This window comes from Panthera onca, chromosome D2 (assembly GCF_046562875.1).
Source record: "Panthera onca isolate mPanOnc1 chromosome D2, mPanOnc1 haplotype 2, whole genome shotgun sequence".
NCBI lineage: Eukaryota > Metazoa > Chordata > Mammalia > Carnivora > Felidae > Panthera > Panthera onca.
The window spans coordinates 7261135-7280339 of record NC_138349.1 but is presented as its reverse complement, the minus strand read 5'-3'; the positions used below and the strand labels follow the sequence as shown (position 1 = coordinate 7280339).

Here is a 19205-nt window from a genome sequence, read left to right as displayed (position 1 = left end):
AGGATCTCCACCTGATCCTGCCACCTCACGGGGACACTCAGTGAGACCCCTCCCCGGGCCACAACCCACGCGGCCTGCTGGGTTCAGGCGACTTCACCGCAAGCCTCTCACTGGCCCCGGCTCCGAAGAAAGCGGGGCCCAAGCCTGCAGGGCGGAACCTGCCCTTTCCCGAACCGGAGGCTCTGTGTGATCCAACACTTTGGGGAACGTGCCCAGAGGTGTGACAGGACACGCAGAAGATCTGCTCTCACACTTTTTCTTGCTTTTAAACGACGCTGTTAGCTCGAGGAGAAAACATTTTTTTTTCCAGCAGGATAAAAATCAATCACTTCTGAGAAGTTGCCATTTGGAGACTTTGAGTAAGATGCAGGTTTTGTGAAAAATGGCTAACGGCATGTGGCAACTAGACTCTAGACCTCCAAACCTCGCCATGGGTAAGGACTGAAAGACATCAATCGATACTTTCTCAGCCACAGTCCAAATGAGTGCAGGCAAAATTGAATGCTCTCCTCTGCGCACACCCACATCCCCAATCAAGTCCACCAGAAAAAAATCATTAGGTGTTCGAGACATCCTCGAGGTTGGTAACTCTAAGAATCTAAGCTCATTAGAGATGTGCCTTCATCAGCAAGCTGCTTTCTTTTCTCTAGACGTCTATCTACCTTTTTACTCAAGCCTCCTGGGACAGCATGAGACGATTTCCCTAATTCATTTTTATTCTTTGCAATTAATACGTCGAGAAGTCGTAACACGACTTCCATTCTGCCTTGAGTTTCCTAGTAGTATAATTTCCGTTGACTTATCTCTGTAGCAGCAGCAGCAGCAACAATCACTTTACATTGAACTCTATTGCCTCAGAGTTAATTACATGTATTTTGCTTCTGATAAATGAAAATACCAGATGCAATTAATTGAAAGGCAATCAATATGATCCTGCTATTAGACATCCCAGTGAAACATCCAGAGCCTGCTGGCGATCCATAGTCATCAACTAATTGAAAACGCATTCCAGAGGGGTCTTAGAAAACCTGAACTTTTACCTGGAGATATTTTACAATAACTCACCAATATAAATCTGTCCACAAACTACCGTTCGCACGATGGGCCGTCCGTCTTTTTAAGGGAATCCAGCTTCATTGGCTCAAAACCATTTAAGGCGATGAAACTCTGAAAGCACAATGAATTGGGTCAGTGGAACCGAAGGAGTGATTTTTTTTCTGTTGTTGTTTACATCTAGCCATTGCTTAATTGCATTTTCCCCGTGCCTTCGATTCTAAGCTACCAGAGGTTATTAAATGGTTTCATTAAAAATACTATTTGTCTTGCTTTAGTCACACACCAGATCAAATTAAACAGCAGAGCACCAGAACAAATGAACCCTTTCCATCTATTCTGACACAAAGCCAAGCGCCCAAGACCAGAAGGTGATATTGTGTCATCACCATGAAAATATCATTTACATCCCTTTACATCTTCAAGTAGCAAGCAAAGGGACAAAACAATCAATACCTTCAAGCAAAAAGTATGACCAACTGTTTGAGAAATATGGAAGTATAAAATGCAATTCATAAGCCCATGGTTTATACGTGCTATTAGCATAAATGCTGACAACTGTTAATCCACGGTAACTCTGATTAACGGTTGCAGTTGACCATTAATAGAAGGCATTTTAACTTACTGCTGAAATTGATTACTCAGTTAAGAATTCAATCCTAATGTTCAATAAAATTGCACTTTCTTGGCAAATGCAATATGAAATGAGGTGATGCATTAAACAGCACTCACATTTATTTTACTATACAAGGAATGAAGAGGAGATCTATGGGGCCATCACATTATCTGAACTGCTTCCTTTTCGCACCGAGTTGTGAGAGGGGCAGGTGGGAAGGGACTCCTCTGGCTGACTGAAAAGGCAAAGGCACCCGGGCAAGCGGGCCCAGGTGTCTCTTCGGTGGCTTTCCCACGAAGAACAGACAGGATTGCAACACTGCAGGTGTTATGCAAACCGGACCGTCCACGTTTCAAGGCAGTCTTTCTCACGTCCCGTGAGAAAGCGGAGGTATGCATCCCGGAAGCGAACTGTCTCGGTCAAACCTGACCATTCCTTCCGGGGCCCAGCTTCTAATCAACCAGGACTCAAATGGTTGATTAATATTTCGAGAAGTGCATGAAATGACAGAAACCAAGCTTCCCACCGCACTCTACTTTTCAAATCATTTGAATCTTAGGAAGCTGGAGTTTCTTTATCCACGGTCTCCTCCTTTAAAACAATGGGGTCATCTCTTGGGATCCAATTCTGGGACGTAACCTGCCTAATTATGCAGCAAGTCAGAGACAGGAACCACTGCACCTCCCAGGTCCGTCCACTCCCCCCTCAAAAGGACCCCATACTTGTGTGTTCTCCCGTCAACGTAACGAATCAGGGCATCTGAGTGCGCGGGCACCAGCCGGCTCCCACACCGCCAACTAGAACGGAGGCCAAGGGCAGGCATGGCCCTGCCGGAGTATTCAGAAAAAGGGTGGCCTCTACAGTCACGGTTATCACATGTGAGGTCAAGAAATAATTCACTCCCAGCTGTGCCTCCACACCACCTTAGGCCACAAACTTTCCAACCCAAGGAGGGGTGACAGGGAGGGGACAGAGAGCGCCAGGCTATTCAGTGGTGGTGAACACCCAAGACACAAGTAAGTTTCGTGTTTAGTAACTAAGCATTTACCCTATTGAGGAACAATCTTGATTTTCAGGAGGCTTGCCTAGCAAACTCCTGTTCACCCTTCAAAACCCATCTCCTAGGTCTTCTGTAACGCCTTCTGTAACGATGAAGGGGCGGGGGGGGTGGGGGGGGGGGAGACGAAGGGGGAGGGAAGGGAGGGAGGGGGAGACAGAGAATCCCAAGCAGGCTCCACTCAGCTCAGAGCCTGACATGGGGCTTGACCTCATGAACCATGAGATCATGACCTGAGATGACATCAAGCTTAACTGACTGAGCCACCCAAGCACCCCTCTGAGTCTCCTGAATATTAAATGCCTTGATTACATTTGATTCCTCTCTGGATCTCACTAGGTCTGGAACACAGCAGAAAATCACATTTGTAACTAACTGCAGAACAGAACTTACACCCTTGGTCTAGTATTGTTTGTCCTTGTAGGTCGCTGGCTTCCCCTTTCGTTCCATTTCCAACGCTTTGCACAACCACAGATCCTCAAACGTTTACAGACACATAGATGTGTAAACAAGGCATTTCCAAAACTATAAGGAAATTGTATCTACAGCTGACCCTTGAATGACATCAGTGCGAACTGTGCGGGTCAACGTAACATGCGGATTTTTTCAAGAAAACAGAATACGGTCCTAGCAGCGTATTTTCACTTATGATTTTAACAATACAGCCTATATAACAGACTACGTGTGTCAATGGACTGTTTATATTGTTATTTACGCCTTCTAGCCAATCTTAGGTTATTGGTAGTTAAGTTTGGGGAAAGTCAAAACTTCTATGCAGATTTTCGACAGCATGGGGGGTGGGGACGGGGTCCAATGCCCCTAACCCTATGTTGTTCACGGACCAGCTGTATAACAGAAAATGGTCCCTTTGTTTCATTTTTTAATGTTTATTTTTGAGACACAGACAGAACGTGAGTGGGGGAGGGGCAGAGAGAGAGGGAGACACAGAATCGGAAGCAGGTTCCAGGCTCCAAGCGGTCAGCACAGAGCCCAATGCGGGGCTCAAACCCACGAACCGTGAGATCATGACCTGAGCCGGAGTCAGATGCTTAAATGACTGAGCCACCCAGGTGCCCTGGAAAAGGTCCCTTTTGGAAAGCAGGGAGGGAAGGAAACGTTATTGGTGAAGTGAAATTGAGCACTGTCTATACAGTTACTTCTTGTTTTTAAACAAAGTTCTGAAGAGAAATACACTAACACGTTAACAGTTACCTAATCTTACTGGTGGGTACAGGTTCTTACTTTGAGACACTTCATAGTAAAATTAATGAAACAAGGAGCAGACGACTCTGCCTGTCTGGAAGGCTTCACAGAGGAGGTGACAAATTTGGGAGTGCCTGCAGACTGCCCAGGCCAACCGGGACCGCTTATTCAGCAGATTAAGAAAGTTAAAAGGCTTGGAAGACTGTCAAAATCTTTAAAGTCAGCGCGCACTCTTACTTGAAGGTGGAAAGAAGTACTTTAAAAAAAAACTGGAGCTACAAACCCTTGTTACCATAGCATAATGTGCAAGAGAAAGTACCCTGCAGACCCGCCAGGATTTCTTTTTTTTAAATATTTTATTTATTTTTGAGACAGCATGAGTGAGCGCAGGGGAGGGGCAGAGAGAGAGGGAGACACAGAACCCGAAGCAGGCTCCAGGCTCCGAGCTGTCAGCACGGAGCGGGGCACGGGGCTCGAACCCACAAACCGCGAGATCACAAGACGCTTAACCGACTGAGCCCCCCGGGCGCCCCACCCACCGGGATTTTTGTAAGAACTTCCAGGAGTACACAACAAGGCACAGAAAGGACTTGGCTGATTAAAACCACCACCACTCCTCCACGAGCAACCTCAGAAGCCCAAGTGGGGGCTAGTCCACCAGGTGACTCGGCCGCGGCGGACGAACACCAGTCAGCTCCCGCGTCCGGCCAGGGAGAAGGGCTCCCATTTTGGGCTTGCACCACCAACCTGGGCGAGCCTATTTAACATCACTTGGCAAACGTGTTCCGCCCACATCCGAGGGTAACAAGACCGGGGAGAACGGCAGCCTGGAGGAGTCTCAGCCGGGCCGTGTCCCGGGGCGTTCTATGTACAGGAAACAGACAATTCAGGGCACATTGCCCAGAAGGATCCCTCTCCTCCTGGATTTTTAGTTTCTTACCTGAAGTCAGGCATAGGAAAATTACTGTTAGGGATCTAGTTAGTGAGACTACTTTTCTGAAATGGAATGAGACGAGCACCTTGGAAAATCTGTGAAGAGCCGGAGGCAAGCTCTAAGAAGGCCTGATGGCACCTTCTGGATCATTCGGGGAGGATCCGTCCTGCTCTCGCCTGAACTCCAGCCGTCTTTCCTTACGGCTTCCTGTGCCCTGCAGGGCACCAGAGGCCCTCTACCATCCAAGCTGCAGTGAGGCGAGGGTACCCGGGCACTCAGCCTGGGCTCTCCCCACCATCCCACCTGCTGCCAGGCATCATTTCTGGGACAAAACACCCACTGACTTGCACCTGCTCCGTGTGAATTACTTCTAATGCTGCTTCTAGCATCTGAGGTTCTGACGGTCAGCTCTTGGTATCACCGGAGGCCTGGCCCGAACCCCACCTGGATTCTCTGTGCTCCGGCTACTCACGTTCGGGTCATCTAGGCTTTAAAATGCCTGTCCCACTGTCCTGCCATAGGTGGTGGGGGCGGCTCTACCTGCTGCTCTCCAGTGGGGCCCCTCTTACTCATTGTCTCCAGGCGGCCAGGGAGCTGAAGGGCAGCTCAGGTTAGGCTGATTTATTACAAAGGCAAAGACTCTCAAAGCGGCAGATGTGGACAGAGCAGGCAGCCCAGGTGCCCCGAGAGCACCAGCCTCATCTGGAACCTGCTCCTGGCATCCACAGCCTCATCTCGGATCCAGGGGACCCCATCAACATCTACTACTTAGAAAACCCAAGAGTCGTCTGTAATAATCATGCCTCAGGCAGTCATGAAATTACCCAATAGAGGACCACTGAGAAGGGCACGGAGTGCTAGCTGGACGGACACACACACACACACACACACACACACACACACACACAAGACTCCCAGGCTCCATGGGTGAAGAGGACCTGGGACTCTGCCCCAAGATGGAGACTGCACCTGCTTCACAGGCGAGAGAGCCCTTTCGAAGAGATCTGGAAGCTCGGCCCGGGGCCCGCACACAAGTACTCAGAAAAGGCTAGTCATCATCCAACCTGGCACAAGACTTCAGGACCAGATTGTCATCATTAGCACCTTCTAAAAACCAAACCCACCTCGGGGCACCTGGGAGGCCCAGGCGGTTAAGTGTCCGACCTTGACTTCAGCTCAGGTCATGATCTCACGGTTCGGGAGTTCGAGCCCCGTGTTGGGCTCTGCGCTGACAGCGTGGAGCCTGCTTGGGATGGTCTCTCTCTGCCCTTCGATCTCTCTCTCAAAATAAATAAAACCTGAACTCCCAACTGGGTCACTGAGACCAACATGCCTCCCATCCAGCCCGTCGCCTAGCTGGGTGAGAGTCGTGTGGCAAGGCTGTGTTCAGAAAATAAACAAAAAGACTGGCTGAAGAACCATCCAGAACCTCAGCCTTCTCTCTCCTAAATGCTCTCTTGGCACAGATGCCCCTGACTGGTCAACAGGGCGCCCGCTGCTAGGACATTTACAACTGAGCCGAGCAAACAGGACAGGTCGGCACTCCACGAACTGCCCACGTCCCACAGCTGCAAGGCCCCACCCTCGTGGACTCCAGCTGCCCATCTGGGCCTCAGGGCAGGACGGCCCGCCCCGCAGGAGTGATGGGCCCACTGGGCTGCTGCAAGAGGGACCCACACAAACAAAACTCAAGCCATAGCTCCAGAGAAGGCTCACCCCACCTCTCAAGGGCTTTGGATGGTTATCCCCAGAGGGGACCTGAAGGTCCGTGGGTCCACCCCCTCCATGCAAGACCGGTTTCAATCTCTTCTCCCCTCCTGCAGCAGACCTAGCCCCACCACTGTTTTGGGGTTGCAGTCTGAGAGGACAGTAAGCCTTAGTGACCGGGCCACAATCGGGACATGAGGGCACTGAAAGGGGACTCCAGGGGCTTTCCCACACATCCACCGAGGATCCTCTTAACTGTGTCAAGGTCAAGGGTGACAGACAGGGAAAAGCCTCAGGCAGACATGGAACCTAGACGTCCACAGAAAAACCAAGTGCCCTCCTCGTAAAACTGGCCTGCCCGTATAACATGTCCTTCCAGCCAGGCGGACGGACACACACCCACAACAGGACGGGGGAAGAGTGCCTGGTTTCCTGTCTCCACCCCCAGTCCTACTTACCAGCCCCTGGTTCACACCCTGGCCACCTGTGCTGGTCTCTCCCTAACCTTCCACCTCCGGTCGGCCCTCGCCCGCCAGGGTCACTTTGAGGATGTGTGGGGCAAAAGCCACCAACAAGACTAAGGAGATGGCATCGGGGCCTTCCCAGCAGACTGGGTGGCACCGGGCGCCCTATGTGTCCAGTGGGGGGCTGCAGTCTGCAGTCTCCCGCCTCTGAGCGTGCTGGGTCACAGCGGGATCTGCCCTGTAACCAGGATGTCAAGGCCGCCACTGCAGCCCACGAAGCCAGGGGAGCCCAGGATAGCGCCCCCACCCCTCCGCATGCGTGTTTATGCGCCTGCCCAGCCTTCGATCGTTAACTCACCCCAGAAAGGCCCAGCCCATCCGGCGCGAGGCAGGGCAGAATTCTGGTTTAGCGGTTACGTGGGAAAAGGCAAGGAAAGGACAACGTCCGCCGAAGAGCAAACTGTTCCCTGCACGTCGGACGAGACCAAATTAACACGGTGTGATATGAGTTGCCATCACCTCAGCGTGGCCAGGTTATTCTTCCCCAGGATTCAATTCCACTTACTATTGCCTAATAATAAATAAACCATATTAATTAGCCTGGAAACAATTAGCCTTTATTCAGGGGGGGAAAAAAAGGAAGGAAAAAAAAAAAAAAAAAAACAACCCTGAAAGCTAATTCTTTCCAGGTCCCTATACAGCCCACGCTGGCATCGAAACACTTAAGGTCAAATCAACACTTCATTATAATCCCCTGATGCCCCAGAGTTTCAGCTTCAGTAAGAAAAATGCCCGCCAGGCAAAAACTTCACATACACAGTCTTTGTGGAGAATGTTTATGGAAATTTTGTAATATTAAATACGTTCAGCTGGTTTTAAGTTTTCAGAAAGTAAAGGCCCAACAGCCAAGATTCTGGAACTCTTGTCTTTAAATCTAAGGGCAGCCAGTGGAAAACTGTAGGGAAGTCTTGGAACGCTGCCATTTTTTTTAAGGAAAACAAAATAGGATATTTTCTCCGTGTTGTCTCAGATGTAGTCAATTAATTTGTCCCTTTCTCTGCTCCGTTTTCAGGTTTTTTACTGCCGGAGCTTACGGAGCCCGCAGATTTGAGACAGAAGTAGGTGACCAGGAGCAGTTCAGCCTTGGAGCATGAACTGGGCTTCAACGTGCCGGGGAAGGGCTCCGTCCTAAGTGGCAGATCGGGGGGAGGGGGGAATGCTTGGAAACGACTGTAAAAATGGGTGCTGCTGACCAGGCCTGGTGCAGGCCAAGGTTTCGGGGTGGGGGGTGTGGGGGAGTAGATCCATAAGCAGCAACCCACACACACAGTGACGTCATTGGGCGAATTCAAGCTGCGTTCCCACACCCCAACTGCCCAGCTGGCCAGGGGAGTGAAGGCAGCTGGGCCTGAGCGGTCTGACCCCTCAGCTCGTAGAAGCCTGTACGAAAAGCCACACAAGCCAGGAAGCTGCCTTGTTAACTCTGAAAAGACCACAGGGGGAGGAGGAATCCTTGCCAGGGAGGCCTCTGCTCAGTGTACCAGAACCCAGTCTCCAGCAATGGAGGGACAGGGAGAAACACACATCGCCCATCCGGGGCGCGTGTATGTGGCTTTGCACGGTTCCGAATAGCGACTGAACAGGGAAGCCACGGGCCGAGGCACACACCCCTGTGTAAGAGGCTCTGGAACCTGCCGGGAGTGCAAGGAGACATGCGCTCCCTGGGGTCAAAGCCCAGCTGGCAGAACCGCTAACCCGGCAGGGCATCTGGGAAGCAGGCCTGCCTGGGTTTTCTCCCTGGTAGAGGGGTGGGCTCCGAAGAGGAAGAGGTGGTTATGTAAGCTCCTTTCCCACCGGGGGGGGGGGGGGGGGGGTCCCCATCACCCCCCCTCCCCCCCCCACCATGTGACAGAGGGGGCAGGCAGGAAGCAGAGGCGGCTCCTGGTGCACGACAGCCTTTAAAATAAAAAAAAAAATTTTTATAGTTATTTTTGAGAGACAGAGTGAGACAAAGTGAGACTGGGGGAGGGGCAGAGAGAGAGGGAGACACAGGATTGGAAACAGGCTCCAGGCTCTGAGCTGCCAGCACAGAGCCCGACGCGGGGCTCGAACTCACAAACCGCAAGATCATGACCTGAGCCGAAGTCGGACGCTCAACCGACTGAGCCACCCAGGCACCCCGACAGCCTTTAAAATAAGATCCACTGAGGAGAGAGCAGGACACGGAAGGGTCACAGAGACAAACCACAAACTACCCTGGCGAGCTGCGGAGACAGTACGAGAGATCCTCTCCCCAAAAGTTAGGTTTCTGCCTCCACCCCTTTCTACCCCTAGGGACTGCTCGGAGGAGAGCATTTCCATAAAGACAGGAAATCATCTAAGATACGCCCCCCACCCCAATAGCTGGATGACAGTCTCTCCTGATACACAGCGGATGGGCACCTATGCAAGCTGCACCTACACATCATGCATTAGGTGCCTGGATTATAGAGTTTTAAAAACTTAAAAAATATTTAACATAGAAGAAATACTTCTAGGTTAGTGGGAAAAGAAATATAAAATACGTAGAATGATCTTATCCTTCCCCGCCCCCCACAAAAGTCTCTGAAGTTGTTTATTTATAGACAGAGAATGACACAAAGAGAGGGAGAGAGACAGAATCCCAAGCAGGCAGGCCCCGCATACTCAGTGGAGAGCCTGACACGGGGCTCGAACCCACGAACCGGGAGATCATGCCCTGAGCCAGAAATCAAGAGTCAGATGCTTAACTGACTGAGCAACCCAGTCTAGGCGCCCCTAGAATAATCCAATCTTAAGTGAACTTTCAGGTATTCTTTAGAGGGTTATTTTCATTTTTTTGTAGATACTTAACGTACAGAAAATACACCCAAAGTGCTATTTCTCTATGCGAAGATTAAAGGTGATGGTTTAAATGTAAGTCTTTCAGATCACAAAAACCATTTAATTGTCTTCAGACTTTACTCTCCATTTCCTACAAAGAGCAGATCTCCTACAGTCTGGAAAATGTGCAGTGAAGAGGCTGTGGGGTCTTAGGTCAGGAATGGGGGGGGGGGTGCTGAAGCTAGGAACGCAGAACGGGGGGGTCCCCACGTCGTGGCTGCAACCACCTACGTGGGTTTTGGAGTAAGGTATCTGCCCTACTCCTCAGGCAAGTTCAACCTGTAACAGCGTGTCCCTCTTGGGGACGCCGATGCAAAGCCTGAATTCCAGGGGCCGAGCAACTGGAGAGGATCCGGGGAGGGGAGCGGAGGCACCCACACACTGTGCAGATCCCCGGGCCCCGGTGGGGAGCTTGTCCGCCACGCATCCCTGAGCCGCTAGAGACTAACAGCGAGCCGCAGCGCGAGTGGGGAGAGCAGGGCAGACTTCTCAGCAGGCTCCGCCAAGTTCTTGGCTACAGATCAGACTGCAGGAGGAGGAGTACAGAGAAGCACTGGCCAGCTAGAGAGTGGAGTCCTCAGCCCCTAGGAAACTGCTTACAGAAAGACCTCATCAGCTCTCGACGTCAACACTACAGACCAGCAGGCTCCACGCGGGAGACCGAGCGGGGCAGGGATGCTGGGGGGAAACCCGCGTGGACGGTTCACAGCCCCTCAGACTCCTGGTCTCTCCCACACCGTGTCCTCACCCCTACCCCTTCGTACTCTGGAGAAGGCAACTGGCGCTGGGCCTGTTTTGTGACTGATTTAGCTGGTCAGCTCCGTGCCAGCAGGGACGTGGTCCGATTTTTGTCCCGCAGGACTCAGAGCCCAACCGACGCTTAAGGGCCTTGGAAGGAGACTGTGTGTGGTCCTGGGAAAGTTACTGGGCCTCAGAATGCCTTCCTGCGGTGAGCCCAGGATGTGTGGGACTCAGGTGAGAGCACAGGTACTAAGGTGCTCAGGGCTCGGTGCAGGGACCACCGTCCGCACTCAAACAGCACGCTCGTCTAACAAATGCCGTCTTTCCTGACATGACTAGGTACATCCAAGAATCCAGAGTCCTAGAAAGGGGGGCGGGGAGGGGGGGGGGAAGCCTGAAGGGAAATTAGTTTTCTGTCTTATTTCAAACGAAATGTATTCAAACCCCAACCTCAAGGTTCAGGGAAGCCTTGAGTGTAAAATGAAGCACATCGCTGCCATCAAATGGAGCAGCTGTGGTACCTGCAACATAGGAACGACTTTCCTTTTTAAAAAATTTACAAGGCTGGGCACGTTACAGAGAACAGCACACGGGGAACCTCTGCAAACACAAACATGAATGAGGGAGGCACCCAAAGGTCTCACTGAGCATTAATTTACGTATTTCCTCTGGTGGCCACAGGCTTTTATTTTTTAAGAAGAAATAAGTCACAGAGCCAGAGGAGACGTGCTCGGAGGGAAACCGAGGACCCAGATCACCCAGCCTCTCGGAGACGAAGGCAAAATCTACCTCGGCTCTGCTTTCTCCTCCCCGACCCCAGCATGCCGTCACAACACTCGGCGGTGCCAGCTGTCCCCGAGCGGCCCGACGGCCTCTGCCCAGCCGACCCCGGCTCAGACCACCCGGGTGCACGATCCCGGATACAGACGTCAGACCCTCTTACCCAGAAGAATCCAGGACAAGGAGAGAAAAGCCGAACGCCAGACCAGCCCGTGCCCCCTGCCCCCGGCTGCGTGACCCCCATCCCAAGCACCGACGGTCTTATCTAGGAGAGGGAACAGAGGAGCCCCCGGAGAGCGTGGGATTATTACCTATCGATTCATACAGGTCAGGTAAATAACACCGGGGCGCCTGAACTAACTTCCACGCCAACCTAACCACTCAGCCGCGTTATCGATTTCAGAAGCAGAGACACCCTTTCAGCACGGACGGCGGCAGGGGCAGGGACTCCTAAGTGCCGTCCCCCCTCGAAAGACGGGTGTGTGACACATACCCGTGCAGTGTGCTTCCCGAAGGAACGACGGCTCGAACGGGTCGCCCCGAAGTCAGATTCCCAGGACCCGTCACTTGACGGTGGCCGCGAAAGCCGGCCAGAGCCACCCAGGTGCCAGTGCTCGCTCCTGGAAAGGCCGTGCTGCCACTTGCCTTTCTGCCTCCTTCGTGCATCAGGCCTGAGCCCCACGTGCTGCTGTGGCTGCAGGACCGCTACTGAACGAGACATCCAAAGAGGCAGGGTCCCAAGTTCCGTTTCTTCACACACCGCAGCCAAATGGCGCGACGCAAAACCACACGACACAGACAGTCAAACCCCCGAGGAGAAAGAAGGCTGCTCTTCTGGTGGGTTCCCCAAACCAGCCGGGCCAGAGTGGCACAGCCCACCACACATCACCCGGCAGAGGGTCACGGAGACGTGGGGCCGGCAGAGGGAAGGCCGGCGGTGCCCAGTTCCTCCTGACATCAAAGCAGGAGGGGTGGGGGAGGAAGGGGTCGGCTTTCAGCACTCGGGTCCTCATGGGGAGTTTCTCCTCACCCGCTGCTGGTCTAAGCCTGGGGCAGAGATCTTTGGGATGGAATAGTCCTCATCGACACACACAAGAACTTGAACAAATCTCCAAGGGGATGGTGCTGCGAAAAAAGTCAGTCCCCAAAAGGCCATGTGTTCTCTGACTCCACATTCATCACATCCTCTACAGGACAAAATTACAGGGATGGGAAAACAGATTAGTGGTTCTTGGGGCTGGGGACCGGGAAGGGGGCAGGACGCTCCAACTCTAGGACATTCTCTGAACAAGCTAGGTCTTGGGAGCCGGGCAGCCCTGCAGACGACCATGGACGATGACCGCGAATGGTCTTGGCCACTGGAAGAGGGTGTGGCTGTAGGCGGGGGACACGTGAGCTCCTCGGGCCCTGGAACCGCTCTGGAGCTTGACCACGGTGGTGCATGCTGGAATGGACGACACAGGGGACACTGCGACACAGAAGTGGACACACACCTAAAGTCACATCACCCCTGGGGAGAGCCCAAGGATGTCTGGGGAGCACATCAATACCCATCTCCTGGTTGTAGTATTGTTACTATCGTTTTGCAAGCTAGGACCACTGGGGGAGACCAGATAAGGGTATTATTACAACCGCATGTGATTCTAGGGCTACTTCAAAATAAGTTTAATTAGGTTGGCCCTGTATTTGTTTTTGGTTTGTTTAGTTGGGCTCCTGTTGGCCACAGATAGGGCCATTCCTTTCTTTTTTGTGGACTGGGGTGTTTACAAGAAGGAGCCACGTGGAGCCGACCCCATTGACAAGATTGACACACTGAGCTGGGATCCGCTTCCTCTGGCTGCCGGGGCGGGGGGGTGGGGGGTGGGGGGCCACCAGGAGCCCAGCCTGCCTCTCAAGAGCCAGAGCTCCGAGCTCCTGAACCCTGACCTTCTCCACAGCAGTCAACAAAGATGCTTGCTATGTAAGTTCTTTCCCGGGAATGGGCACGACTGACTGGTTTCTCTCTCCCAGCTGCTGCTGGACGCCCAGGGCTCCCCAGGTCACAGGTGACAAGAGGGCGCCTTCCCTGGCAGAGCAGTCCCGGAAAGGACGAGAGACAGAAAAGCAGTTCCCGGGGCTGGTCTGTGCTGGGGAGAGTGGGCACACTGGCGGGGAAAGACATCCAGGCTTCCCTGACCCAGCCTGGCTAAGCCAAAACTACAGGCAGTGGGCTGGAACAGGCCAAGACTGTCCCCGGCTGACAGCGCAGTTGTACGCTGGCCTGGCCACCTTCCAACACCCAGCTCGCTCAAAGAACGTTCTGGAGCCCAAGTGTCCCAGCAGATCACCAGGGTCAGGCGGCCCACCTGCCTTGCACGGACCCACAGCTACATTCCTGCTTTTCCAGCAGGCTGGGGACCTTGCGGGTGGCCCTGGAAACTGCACAGCAGCCTTCCACGACAAAACCTAATCACGCTGTATCAACCTAAAGGTCTTCGGTGGCCGTCCGTCCGTCCTCTGAGATCCCTGGTTGCCTCCCTGTTGAGGGGAGCTGGCAACCTCCCTCATCCTCACTGCTGACTCCCTGCTGACTCAACCCAAGGAAGAAAATTACAGGAGTATCTCTGCCGTTTCGGCTTTTATGGTCTTCAGGGTTACACGGTTTTCGATTTCATTCGACAGGAGTTTCTCCTTAATGTCTCCTGGAGACAGTAACAAACACGTCTCCCTCTCCCCGAAACATGCCATTTTGGGGAGATACAGCGTACAGGAGAACAGTCTTCCAATAATAACCCTACTTTTTCAGCTTCTCTCCACCCTCAAATAGCCCCTTACTCAGAAAGCTGAACGTTTTCTCAGATCTCCAACACTGCCCGGCTTCGGAGCCGCTGAAGAAATAACCAGCGACTCTTTCATGGAAATAAAAAAATCACATTCTACATAAATTAAATATATAATTTGATTAAACATGTTTATGTCTTTGCGATGACATTTAAAATAGAAGCAATCATTTTCGTTCTTGAAAGAAAAACTCTTTCAAATAGAATTCGAAGCTGTCAAACCTACCTTCTGCTACAGATCTTTTAAATGTCACATACCTTCAAAAGGGGATGGCAGCTTCCTTTTAAATATGCAATTCCAAGGCAGTGCGCTCTGAATCGAGCATGTATTAGAACACACCGCTGGCATTTACCCTGGGGAAGGGTAGCCTCTGCACCCCTGCTTCTCAAGGACCCGCTCAGGAGCGCAGCGCCTGTCCTGTCCCGTCCGGTCCCCGGTCCGGTCCCCGTGCTCTTCCGGCGTGGCTAGGGCCACGGTAGCAGGTGGCAAACCACAGGGCCCAGCACCAAGTCACGCCCCTTAAGGGGGCAAAGGTACCTTCCTAGGATTCCTACGGTTTCCCTCCCAGATATCTTGCTGAACTCCGCGTAACCCAATTTTGGCAAAGCATCACCGGCCCAATTGTTAAGACCGTGTTAATCAGATGCAAAGAAAACTCCGAACTCATTCTCCTAAGTCAATGACCTACATATTCAATTGCTTATTCTCCAACTCAGTAGCAAACACCGTGCTATATTTAAACATAGAGCACAGATATATCTTTCTTCTGAAACGTTAGTGATACAGATAAGCCTTCTACTCCAGCCCTCCTCTCCTCAACTTAAGGAACGAAAACATCGTCAACATCCTGCGGCACTCTGAAGCGAACAAGCGTGCTCCGGGTTTCCATCATTTTAGCAAGAAGGTAGCAAGTGTCATTTTTGTAAGACGTACACGTGAGCAGCATTCCCGCTGGTACGTCAACAAACGAAGCCTGGTTCGCCCCTGCCTCCCCAGTACCTGGCAAATAGCAAGTGCTCCGAAAGAACACGGATCCAATGACTTCAAGTCAGTTAAGCGTGGGTAACAAGCACGCTACAAACCAAGTGCCCGAAGCGGATGCAAAGGCCCCCTAAGTGTTGAACCCTGGCGCTAGGGACTGACCCAGTGATCTCACAGCTAGCAGGGAAGACAACAAAGGAAACAGGGAGCTCTCGGAGAATGTTCTAAGACTACGGTAGGGGCAGAAGTTGAGAGATATCGCTGTTGATCTCTTGGTATCTCACCCAAATATGAGGAGGCATGAGGAAGTCAGCTCCCCACAGCCATCGCTGGAGGAGGATCCTAAGAACATCTGAAGCATCAAGGCAGAGGGTTTGAAACACCAAACAGAAGACAGCCCAGCCCAACACCACAAGAGGTACCTCCTTGCTGGTTCTTCCTGGGAAAGGATAGTGGCTCTGGGGCAGGTGAGGGATGGGGTGGGATGGGGAGAAGGGTAAATGAGAGCCCAGGGCAGCCTTCCAAACAGAACGCAATGCAGTGGGCAGTCTGGGAGAGGACCAGAGTGAGCAGGACACAATGGACAACCAAAGCCCAAACCTGGGCTGTAGTTTGGAATCCTTCCTGGGTGTACCTTCCTGCCCAACCACGCGACTTTAGGGAAGTCACCTCGCCCCTTGGAAAGCATCTTCTCCCAGGTACAGGAGAGGAATGCCACCCACAGACGCCAAGACCCTCTAACTCAAGTTCTAATTCCATTTAAAATAGGCGATCATGGGGGCGCCTGGGTGGCTCAGTTGGCTAAGTGTCCGATTTCGGCTCAGGTCCTGATCTCGCAGTTTGTGAGTTCGAGCCCCGCGTTGGGCTCTGTGCTGACAGCTCAGAGCCCGGAGCCTGCTTCAGATTCTGTGTCTCCCCCTCTCCCTGCCCCTCCCCTGCTCACGCTCTCTCAATAACAAATAAACGTTAAAACAAAAATAATAATGTAACATAGGCGATCATAAAACTTTAAGCCAATTCTCAAGGGCTTGAAAGAAATCAAGAGTGTGGAAAAGGAAGAGTTATTGCAAAGGGGATCGCTTCTTTTCTTTGGACTCCAGTAATTCCCTTCATTGGGTGGCAAACTCTGGGCCCCACCGCACAGATGAAAAGGACCAGGAAACCCTACCCGTGAGGCCAGACTCCACCACCTGACCTGTGGCACCAACCGGGAAGCCGGGAGACATGGGTGAACTGAAATGCACAGTGAAGCCAGGCTCTTCATTCAGTAAAGCGAGGCTTCTGTTCCTTTTTGGCCCTTCTGCGTGGTTCCTACACCCCTAGCCTCCTCCTAAGAGGGGAACCTTCCAGTGAACACCACTCGCCCTCCCATCTCCCCACGCCTTGCCCACGGAAGTGATCGGCCAGGTTCCCCCCAGTCACTCTCTGGGGCTCCAACACTGCTTCATGAGCCTTGCTGTCAAGCTTTCCTTCCTATCACCTCCCCCACCGCCAATACTGCGTATCTATACACGTACGCACATGTACTTGTTTCCATAGATGTTAACACATGCATCCAAAAGAGCCGGTGTAGACTCCTGACAGCCCTTTCTCGGCCGCCATCTATCTTCTTAGCTGGTAAACGACCCCCCTCCACGAAATATACACACCCCCGTTCTAGGATTCTGACACTGGACCAACTATTAAGAGAGGCAGATTTGGAGATAAAGGAAACGTAACCTGGTCTTCAAGGCAGGTCCAACAAGGAACAAGAATAGAATGCCAACTGCTAGAGAAGCAGGCATGGAAGGAGAGATCAGCACTCAGCCTCAGAGCTCCCATTCAGGTGCTCCCAAGTCCATTTCTTCCTGCCAGTCCCCACCAGGAGCTCCAGGTACACCTGACAGCTGACAGCTGCACTTCCTCCCCACGGGCACGTCCCACCTGCCTCTCAAACTCCACTCACCCGCATCATCACCCTACCACTTGGAAGTTCCTGCTTCCAACCACATCACACCCAGACTCCGCCCTGACTTCATGTTTGTATTACCGGAACCGACCGGGTCAGCCTCTACCTTTGCCCACCTCTACATCTGAGGGACTGGCACGTGATCCCTACGTTATCCCTGTACACCGATTCCTGGGCAGGAAGCAAAACTCCAAATCATCAACTCTAAAACACCTATTAAAAGCCCAGCAGAATTAATACCTTCCCCCCCCCCCCCCGGAAGGGAGAATGACCCAGTCCAATTCAACTGGTCAATATCAACTAGCCTAATCCCTGAAGTTATTTTAAATTCCATCCCTAATCAAAGGATACCCTTCGAAGAGCTCCTCACAGAATGGCTTCCTCTAAACTGTCACTCAGCATGATGCTTTCTGACTTTTTCTGGCAGACCCAGGCACAAGAAGCAGCCTGACATTTGTTACCAGACCTCGGGTGATGGCAGAACTCTCTATCCCCGGTACGCCACTTCCCTGTAATGGAGTCTTTCTCTTTGTCATCAGCTCAAGGACGCACGCCGTCTCCCCAAAACTCAGAGAGAGCTGTTCCCAGCCAACTGTCCTGAAATTTATGGTTGCTGTATTTGCATTTTTTTTTTTTTTTAAATCAACTCTGGCCCTTCCCCCATCTCCTCTCATCTTACAGAAGCTTTTTTTTTTTTTTTTGAATCCTCAAAAAAAGCACTTTCTGGAAAGACGATATAAAGAAGTGAATGGAACCTACTGAAGGACACATTGGTAGCGCCGTAAACCAGGTCTTCAAAAGCACTGGCCCTAGAGAAACTTGGAGAAGCTTCCCCAAGACCAGTGAAGGCAGCATACCCAGATTGCCGGGATTCTGGAGGGTCCAGAACACCCACTTAGCCAGCCAGCATCTTCACACCGGGGGGGGGGGGGGGAAGAATCACAGAGTAGCACAGGCATTTCTAGTTATCAGTGGGCCCCCAAAATCAACTTTTGGCAGTCATGAAGGCAAACAGATTGGCACAGATGTTCAGAACCAGGAACTGAAGACCTTGATGGGCAGGCTTTGTTGACGAACTCGGTATTTGGTGGGGAGGGGAGACCACAGGGCAAGGGAGAGGTGCGATCATTCTCACCATCCAGGGAAAGCCAAGAGAGGCAGGCCCCCTCTAAAGAAAGAGGGCAAGGCTACTCTCTCTGGGTGAGTGAGCTCCACAGCCCGCTGGCAGCAGAGAAAACCATCTGCACGGGTCTTGTTAGCAGAGGGGCAAAGGGAAAAGAGGACACGCCCCCCCACCCCTCCTCTGACCCACTGCACCAGCCCTCAAGCAGAAAGCCAGCCTTCTGTTTACACGGTTTAAAACACAGCTCCAGGGACGCCCGGGTGGCTCAGGCAGTTAAGCGTCTGACTCTTGATTTCGGCTCAGGTCATGATCAGGTCGTGGGTCTAGCCTTGCATCTGGCTCTGCCCTGAGCGTGAAGCCTGCTTGAGATTCTCCTTCTCTTTCCCCCCTCAGCCCCTCCCCTCCATGCTCTCTCTCTCAAAAAATAAACAGCTCCGTTTCCCTACATGATTGGTAGCACTATAGAATTTCGTAAATGTTTTAGAAGACTAAAGATACGCCCGTTCTATGACCAGTAATTCCATTTATAGGAATTTACCCAGGAGAAAAGAAAACGAGAAATATCCATAAAGAGACATGGGCAAGGGCGCCTGGGTGGCTCAGGAGGTTAAGCATCCGACTCTTGATTTCGGCTCAGGTCACGATCTCACAGTATGTGGGATCAAGCCCCACGTCTGCTCTATGCTAACAGCATGGAGCCTGCTTGGGATTCCCTCTCTCTCTCTGTCTCTCTCCCTCCCCTACTTGGGCATATGCACGCTCTCTCTCAAAACAAACGTTTAAAAAAAAAAAAAAAAAAAAAAAAGACACGTGCAAAAACAGCAGCTTTATTCAGCCAAAAGCTGGAAACAGCCCACGTGCCCATCAACAGGTAACT

General features: G+C 52.0%; 1 protein-coding gene across 5 annotated transcripts in view; it reads right to left on the bottom strand.

Annotated features, from left to right (window-relative positions):
- The window catches only part of CTBP2 (C-terminal binding protein 2), a 158896-nt gene that overhangs the window by 107965 nt on the left and 31726 nt on the right, over positions 1-19205 (bottom strand). For 4 of the 5 annotated variants that reach the window (XM_060641235.3, XM_060641236.3, XM_081790441.1 and 1 more), the window contains one exon: positions 1066-1167. The exons of the other annotated variant lie outside the window; for it this stretch is intronic. The gene's annotated coding sequence lies outside the window, so the exon portion shown is untranslated. The remainder of the gene's footprint in view (positions 1-1065; positions 1168-19205) is intronic. 5 annotated transcript variants of the gene reach the window in all.